The sequence below is a fragment of the Odocoileus virginianus genome, chromosome 7, assembly GCF_023699985.2.
Source record: "Odocoileus virginianus isolate 20LAN1187 ecotype Illinois chromosome 7, Ovbor_1.2, whole genome shotgun sequence".
Taxonomy (NCBI): domain Eukaryota; kingdom Metazoa; phylum Chordata; class Mammalia; order Artiodactyla; family Cervidae; genus Odocoileus; species Odocoileus virginianus.
The window spans coordinates 32,164,005-32,172,066 of NC_069680.1; the positions used below are offsets into that span (position 1 = coordinate 32,164,005).

The 8,062-nt window shown below is 54.7% G+C and overlaps 1 long non-coding RNA gene across 1 annotated transcript; it reads right to left on the reverse strand.

Annotated features, from left to right (window-relative positions):
* Window positions 1-1,731: 1,731 nt before the first annotated feature.
* Window positions 1,732-7,802, reverse strand: LOC110136840 (uncharacterized). Its single transcript, XR_002313743.2, has 3 exons — window positions 7,107-7,802; window positions 6,934-7,018; window positions 1,732-4,788 (listed from the first exon to the last, which is right to left on the reverse strand). It is a non-coding gene; the product is annotated as an uncharacterized lncRNA (long non-coding RNA).
* Between the last annotated feature and the right edge of the window lie 260 nt (window positions 7,803-8,062).

Sequence of the window (8,062 nt, forward strand, 5' to 3'; positions counted from 1 at the left end):
CTGGCCCAGACCCCAGGGTCCCGGGCGGGTGGGGCTATTCTCAGTCCTCTGCCCCCAGGGGGCAGCGCTGTGGGACGCTGCCGTCCATGCCCCGCGTCCGCAGGAAGAGCTCTGAGTGCGTTCCGGTCCTCCCCACCGCCCTCCAGCTGCTGTCCAGGCCCATCCTGCCGGCGCGGGGCTCTCAGACACCTACAGGGGACCCCTCTCCTAGAGCCGCAGGCCTCGCTGACCCCTCTAACCGGGACCTCCCCTCCTCCCACCCCAAGCCCCCAGTGGATGGCAAACTGGACCACCCTGGCCGTCTGCACTTGACACCCCCACTCCACGCCCTGGGCCTGGACTCTGTCTCAACAGGGCATCCGGCCTGTGAGGTCTCTCATCTTGGATCCACTTGCGTCTCCAACTCAAAACGCCCAAGTGGGCCTTCTGTTCCTCTGCACTCATCACCCTCCGGGCCTACAGGTTGGGCCCTGCCGCTCCCCCTGTGGTCACTCCTGGGTGTCCTGCATCCCTCAGGCTCCCCTCCGCCCCATCCGGGAGCATCCGGCTCCTGCTCCCCGCTTCCCCTCCATGGAGCAGCCCCTCCCCTAGCCTCTGGGCCGGGTCTATGACCCAGCACGCCATCCCAGCCCCAGCCTCCTGCGATGGCCGAAAGGCCCCCCTTGCACCTCTGCGGCCTGCCCCAGCTGTGCCCGCCAGGCGGTGTCCTCCTCCCAGGCCACCACGACCTCGTCCCTCAGAGCCTCTTCCTCCTCCATCCTTGCAGGGAGCATGGCTCCCTGGGTCCTGTGGATGAGCGGCCTCAACCCCAGTCCCTGGGGCTCCAGATCCGTGAGAATCCACCTCCGGTATGTTAAGCCTCAGCTTGCGTTCCTTGGTCACGTCAGCTGCAGGGACCCGTCCGCTGCCCCTGGACTGTCTGCAGAGGCAGGGTCCCTCCTCTGCTCTCGTGTGAGCCCCCCCGCCCCTGCCCAGCATTACAGCCCCGCCAGCCCCTCCCAGCCTTTGGTCAGGCGCTGGTGTGTCCCCCCCTCCCACCTGGGAGCCACCGAGGGCAAGGCGCCCACCAGGGCATCCAAGGGGACCCGGGCTGAGGGCGTCTTCCGGGCCACGTCCTACAAGTACCACCACAAGGACCAGAGACGGAGTTCCCAGCATCGCAGGGAGGCCCACGGCTGAGACCCAGGGAGAAAAGACTCGCCCTGCCTCACATCCGCGCCACAGTGATGAAAGGGCCACCTCCTCAGGCCTGATCCAGCCACACCTAACAGGGAAGGAAAGGCAGCCTGTCAGAACCAGATTCTCAGGAAAAGACGGCATTTTCGCGTTATCACGACAGTTCAGAAACACTCCGAGGAGTTGTCTTGGACAATGACATGAATGAGTTCAGTGTCTCAAATACAGCCTTCGTCGTTCCCCGCCTGCCACTGCCCTCCGCAGCCTCGCACATGGCGGGCTGGGGTCCCCGTGCCCTGAGCTCTGGGTCGAGGCTGCCAGCGAGTCGACGCCCTGACCACTTTGTCCCACACGGGGAATTTATTGAGACCGTCAGGACAGTGATCGCCTTTCATAATCCGATCAATGAAAACCCACCAGGAGAGAGACAGTGTTTTAAAAAGTAATTGTTTAAATGAAGTTGATATTTTTATTGCAAAAATATATCACAACACACTTCAAGGTTGAAATTTAGTTCAGTAACCACAAACCATTATTCAGATGATTCATGGAGAAGCTAATGACAAACACTGTTGTGTTTTAAATAATCTAATAAGACGAATATTTACATAGGGGAGGATATTGGTTGGGTGTACACACACAAAGTGATATGTTCATCCACGGTGAGGAAATTAGTTAAATTCTGTCAGACCTGGTTTTTCTTTCTAAACGTGATGCCAGGGGCATCATTCACGTTTACTCCTGGCTTCCCAGCTGGTTTTCTCACAGCCTGCAGTGCAGACGCAGGCCTGGCCTCGGAGGGGCTGCTCGTGTACATGGTCTCACCTGGGCAGGTAGGTGGCCCTTCGGGTCTTACCTTCAGAACCAGCATCGTTTTCCTGGGGAGGTTCGGCTACGGTGTCCTGGGTTCACCAGCAGGGACTCCTGCAGGGCAGTGCGGCCACGGGTGGGCAGTGTGGCGCGGAGGGGGCTCAGGGACCCCATTTCCCTGCCTGGTCTGGAGCCAGGGGCCTGGAGGGGCCTGGGGTCAGGAGGCTGTCCACACTGGGGCCTGGTCTTACTGTCACCGGTGACGTGCCTGCGCCTCATCCCACGGCCTCTCGGAGTCAGCCAGTTCTCTCACACCTCCTCCAGGGAGCTGATGTCACGCCCAGGCTGCCACAGGGTTGCTAGGAAATGCCATGAAACCAGGCGGCCACATAGATGCCCCGAGTCCGGGGTCGGGGCTCTTTGGTCCACTGACAGGCCCCGTGCCCCTCACGACCCGCTCTCCTGTAGATGCAAATCTGCCCGGGGCTGCCCAGGCCACCCTGGCAGCTGGTTTTGCAAGACTGTAAACACCCCTGGGAAAGACTGAAGGCGGGAGGAGAAGGGGACGACAGAGCATGAGGTGGCTGGATGGCATCACCGACTCAATGGGCATGAGTTTGAGCAAGCTCCGGGAGTTGGTGATGGACGGGGAACCCTGGTGTGCTGCAGTCCATGGGGTCTGCATTCATAACAGAAGTTATGAATGCTACTTTTCCCCAGCAATTAAGATGGTGAAACACGCCTGCTCTCTGCAATTTGCAATTTTACCTACTTACCCCTAAAGCAACATTCCATGTAAATGCATATTTAAAGCAAAATCCTCAACTGGGTGAGGAAGGGGCCACCTCATATGCAGCCACAGTCTTTAAGGAATCGTCTTTAAGGAATCTTTAAGTATCAGAGTGTTAGCTGCTCAGTCGTGTCCGACTCTTTGTGACCCCATGGGCTTTAACCCACCAAGCTCCTCTGTCCATGGAATTCTCCAGGGAAGAATATTGGAGTGGGTAGCCATTCCCTTCTCCAGGTGATCTTCCAGGCCCAAGGATCAAAGCCAGGTCTCCTGTATTGCAGGCAGATTTTTTATAGTCTGAGCAACCAGGGAAGCCCTGTAAGTCTCAAAAGGGGACAGTTGAGTAAACAAGATCCATTTCAAGGCAGAATACATTAATCTAAGAACAAAGAACAAAATTAAGGATCAGCAGTATGGGGCACTGATTCCGAAAAACCAAGGTGTCCTGAGGTGGACCCTGCTACCTGCTACTCTCTGAGACAAATGCAGACTAAACATTTCCATTTGTATAGCTGGAGTACTTATCACAGAAACACAGAGGTCAGTGATGGGTCATCTTGAATCAGATGATTTCACTTGAAGGAATGTCTCTTTCATTTTGTATACAGAAGAAAGAAGATAAAGCAAATGCAGATGGCAAAACCATTTAGCATCTTTTAGCATTAACAATTCTTGAATCTTGCCTTGATGTGGAGAAGAATGTGTCAGTTAAGGTGGCCAGTGGGGCCCCGGGACACAGAAAAACCTAGTTCTAGAACACTGTGAAGCACCACTTGGCTCCCAAGCTGTGTGCTTTTAAAAACAGTACATAAATGATTTCGGAAGTTTCACTGCTTAAAAAAAAAGTATCATGTCATTTTCTATAACAAGCAGAGAGGAACTCAGAACTGTTGAAGGGAGTCCATGAAATAATGCTGAAGGCCAAAGAATGTTGCAAATGTGAAGCTTTTGGAGTATGGGAGGAGGAGAAAAGGAGCAATTTCATCAAAAGGCCTCCATGTGCTGACTCGAAGTGTCTGCTCTGCAAATCGCTGTGGACAAAGGCGGCGGTCCTGCTGCCACTCAGCTGCAGCCGACCAGCCCCTTCATGGTAAGCTGCTTAAAAAGCCCAGTAGTGGGAAGCTTGGTGAGCTGGGAGAGGGGAGAAGACAGAGTCCCGGAGTGCACAGGTGCCTTGGAGGTTCCAGTGGAAGGCTGCATCTCTCTGCCATCCTGCATACATGTGCAACAAGGCAGAAAGGGCAAGCCTCACCTCGCTACCCTTTCCTGAGAGACAGCCAACTTGTCAGTCCTTCCACCCAGATGCATCAGTTGATGAGTCCAAGTGACTTTCCAGGCGGTTCCAGGAAATGAGAATGGATTCTGCCTGGGCAGCACCCAAGACCAGGACTTGAGTCCCAGGCGGCCCCATCGTGGCCAGTGGGCCAGGCATGGAGCAGGGCACTCACTGTCACGTCCTGACGAATGGCCTCATCTTCTCTGCACACCTGTGATCACAAGGGGACAAGAGAGAGGCAGACAGACAGACACAGGCAGGCAGGGCGCACAGCAAGCGGCCGGGGCCTCTGTCCCCTGTAGTGCAGGCCCCCCCACAAGCCCCAGAGCTCACTGGAGGCCAGCTGCATGGGCGAGATCTTGCTGGCTTACTTCCGTCAACAACACACTTCTTAGCACACGCTGCAGACTTGCAAGGAGAGCTGTTCCTGGTGGTTCGAGTGTCAGTATCTGTCTTGTGAGGAATTCCCAACGGGGAATAAGAGTAGAAAACTTGAAAACTTGCAGACATCACATTCGAAATGCAAACAGTGAGTTATGGGCTTGGAACTAATAAGCCCGCAATAAACGTGGACCTGGATCCGGCGGAAATGACATGGAACGTGCCACAAAGCATAAAAAGTCTCTTTTTGAGTCAAAAGCTGACAGTTCCCATAAAATTCAATACTTGAAAAAAAATACCAATGTCAATCATAAGGGAGAGTCTGACAAGTCCTCAGCAGAAAGCCTTTTCTTTTCTGTGGAGAAGAAAATCAAAGGAAACAGAATTCACCAAGAGCCCCAATTACCCTAAATATATGTAACAACACAGATCGGTGGGGGCCAGCTCAGAGCTCACTCACTCCTGAATTCCAGCTCAGACGTCCCATTCTCTTCAGAAATCTTCCCCTGAACATTTCCAGGAAACTCAGATTCCACGTGTGTGTAAAGCAGAGCTCATCTTCCCCGAATCCCATGACCCCGGATGTTTCCCCTGTGGATGCACCCCACCTCTCCCAGCCCTGGATCGTGAGCGCGTTCTCCCACTAGTGAACCTGCCTGCCTCCACTCACTCGCCCCATGCCCGCCTCTCATCTGAAAGTGGCCCATGTGCCCCTTGTCGGGACCGGGCACCCCCAACCCCCTCTATTTAGCCTAGTCGTCTGTCCAGCATCAAGGAGATGGTGGCCCTGCTGCCCTCCCAGAAGCAGTACACCCACCACCAAACTCTGCTTCATAACCTCGCTAACTGAAAGAAAAAAGACCTTATGCAATTCTTGCAAAAATTATCGCAAGCGTGTCAACTGTTAAAAGCTGTTGAAAAAAAAAAAAACTGTTATTGTTCTAATTGTAATAGATCAGAAATTCGAAGATTTTTGAAAATCCTTTAAGTCGATGAAAAGTGGGTCGGCTCCTGGGGCACCTGGAGGCCTTAGGCCTGAAGGTTAGGACAACGAATGAGGCAAAACAGAATTGGGGCACAGCTGTGTTTTCACAGAAGGAAAAGGGCGACTTTGGTGGCTGGAAAATGTGGTTCCCAGCGTGGAATGACTTGCTCAGCCATGCCCCCACCTCGCCTGGAGCCCGGGCCTGGGGGAGAGTGGAAACAGAATACTGTGCCCCCCGAGCCGAGTCAGGGTTTGCAGACCCCTGGGGCAGCCCAGCAAAACATCAAGGTGCAGCGGTGGCCGTGAGCAGGGAGCCAGAGTCGCATCGTCTGGGGGCTTTCGCTCTCTGAGGACAAACGGGGAGGGGCTCGGTCCTTGGTCTGAGGCATGATGGGTGGGAGGCACTGGGGTCTCCGCTGGACTTGTGCCCTGGCAGCCAGGTGTCTCTCTTGGCCCTCTTTGCCTCCCTGTGAGCCATCCCTGCCTGGCCCACTGTTCAGTTCAGTCACTCAGTCGTGTCCGACTCTTTGGGACCCCATGGACTGCAGCACGCCAGGCCTCCCTGTCCATCACCACCTCCTGGAGTTTACTCAAACTCATGTCCATCGAGTCAGTGATGCCATCCAGCCATCTCATCCTCTGGTCCTCTGACCCTCCTATAAATTCTGTGAGTAACTGGTACTCTCTGAACAACCAGTGCACCATCACCCCTCTAGGCCAGAATAAACCTGAGAGTGTTCTCTCTGCAGTTAAGAACCCTGTTACCAGAGGTCTGCAGGTAGCAAATCCGGGCCTTCGTGACCAGGTGGCTGAGCCTTGAGCCTGGGGTGCGGGCAGCCCCCAGCACACAGCGATGGAGCAACTACTTCACGATCACCCAGCCCGAGGATGACGTGCCTCTGGAAGCCAAGGCTTGGGCACAGCGAGATGCTGCATTTCTAAGTCATTAGGATGGGCATGAGGAATTTAAGGCCTGTCAGTCAGGCGGGTGGCTTCTAATCATGACGAGGAACCTAAAAATAAAACAAGTTCAAAGCTAAAACCTCTCAGCATAAGATGTGATCAAGGGATGAGACGATTCTGTGACTGCCTTCTGTGAATCCCTTATCTCCTGTAGCTGGATAATTCAATGCAAAGTCTGATTCCTCGGGTTGTTGAACCACAACGTAAGAAGTCTGTTACACACATGCCTCTGCAAGTCTCTGTGGAAGGTGGGGTGGGCCTAAAAATTGGGACAAGGGTGTTTGGGAGGATTTTAATGAATCCAGGGCTCCTCCCAAACCACCAACCTCCTGAGCCTCACCGGCAGAAGTAGCAATGCTTCCTGCCACCGCTAGAGCTGCTGCCACCTCAGAACACGGCCGGGCCTCACCAGAGTGTTGTGCTGACAAAATGCCGTTGCTCTGGCCTTGTCTCTACACCCCCACCCCATTTTCTTTAGATCTATAGTTAGAAGCAGACTCTCTTTATGACCCAGGAAGCTAATTATAGCATCCAACCCCAGAGAAGACGTACCCTCTAAAAGAAATTCAAGGTCATCATTGGTAACAGAAAGAAAACTTGAAGACTGTGTAAGGGTATCTATTTGAAGACGCTGGACCTAGGAGAAGAGGACATACATTTAAATAAAAGTTAATTATGCAAATGAGGAACGTAGAGATTCTGGATTCTGGGGCTCACTTGATTACCTGGGAATGGACTAGTTGATTTCCCAATTGTTGACGGCAACCTGGACTCGGTGAGAGCTGGTGCTGAATGAAGCTGAGATGCCAGAATCCTGTGTGTGGTGAGGAGAAGGAGCTGGAAGCAGCGATCCATGCAGGAATGGGTTGGGGTTCCTGCACGCAGACATCAGAGTCCACTCCGGTGGGTTCTACTGCAGAGGACTCCTTAGCCCACAATGTCTCCAGAAGTGTGACCACGAGCTTGGAAGCCGTAGATCCGGGAGTCGTGTGCCAGGAGAAGCTGTGGGACAGGGTTCCAGCAGGAATCCCACTGCGGCCACCCTGGCCCCCGATGCTGGTGGCTAGGTGAAGGGCCAGTTCCATAACTGTGCCCAAGGGCCAGCCTGTGGCCATGGAGCCAACTCCTAAGGGCCTGGCTCTTCAGACTTGCCCCCAAGAAGCACGTGGTTGGTCTGATGGGCAGAGCCTCTGGTCACGTGTGGATTAGGCTTTCCAGCCTCTAGAGGACAGGAGGCTCACTCCCGGAGGGTAAATCACATGCTGAAGGAAGCACCCTGAAGGTTTTCCAAAGGAAATCCTGAAACGCGTCGTCTCTACGATCCGAGCCTGTGCTGAACAGAAGAGGGCCTGCCGCATGTGCTGACGTTTACCCGATGAAGGCCCGCGGTCACACGTGCTGGAGACGGAGCAGAGATGAGCGTGCAGCGGGGCTCGTGGGAAGACGCCCGAGCACGGCTGCACCGGCGCAGCGGGAGGGGGCCCGGGTGGGCCTGGGCACTGAGGGGCCGGGGCTGCAGGTACTGAGGCCAGAAGCGAAGGCAGGGACACGCAGCCATCATCGCTGCCCGAGGCGACCGGACGACGCTTCCTCAGTGTGGAGGCGGCGGGCTCAGCCTGCCCGAGTGGAGCGTTCAACCAAAGACGCACAGTCAGCCACAACAAACCCACAAGCCATTTCT